Below are 258 nucleotides of genomic sequence, written 5' to 3' on the forward strand. Positions count from 1 at the left end.
CAGGAAGCACCTATCTCTAAAAAAGGAAGGAAGGAAGGAAGGGAGGGAGGGAGGGGAGAAAGAAAGAAAGAAAAAGAGAGGGAGGGAGGGAAGAAGGAAGAGAGGCAGGGAGGGAGGGAGGGAGGGAAGGAGAGAGGAAGGAAGGAAAGAAGGAAGGAAATGAAGGAGGAAGAGAGGAAGAAAAGGAAGGGAAGGAGAAGGGAAGGATGGAGGAAGGAAGGAAAGAAGGAAGGGAGGGAGGGAAGGTAGGCAGGCCAC

This window comes from Mandrillus leucophaeus, unplaced genomic scaffold (assembly GCF_000951045.1).
Source record: "Mandrillus leucophaeus isolate KB7577 unplaced genomic scaffold, Mleu.le_1.0 Scaffold29, whole genome shotgun sequence".
Lineage (NCBI taxonomy): Eukaryota > Metazoa > Chordata > Mammalia > Primates > Cercopithecidae > Mandrillus > Mandrillus leucophaeus.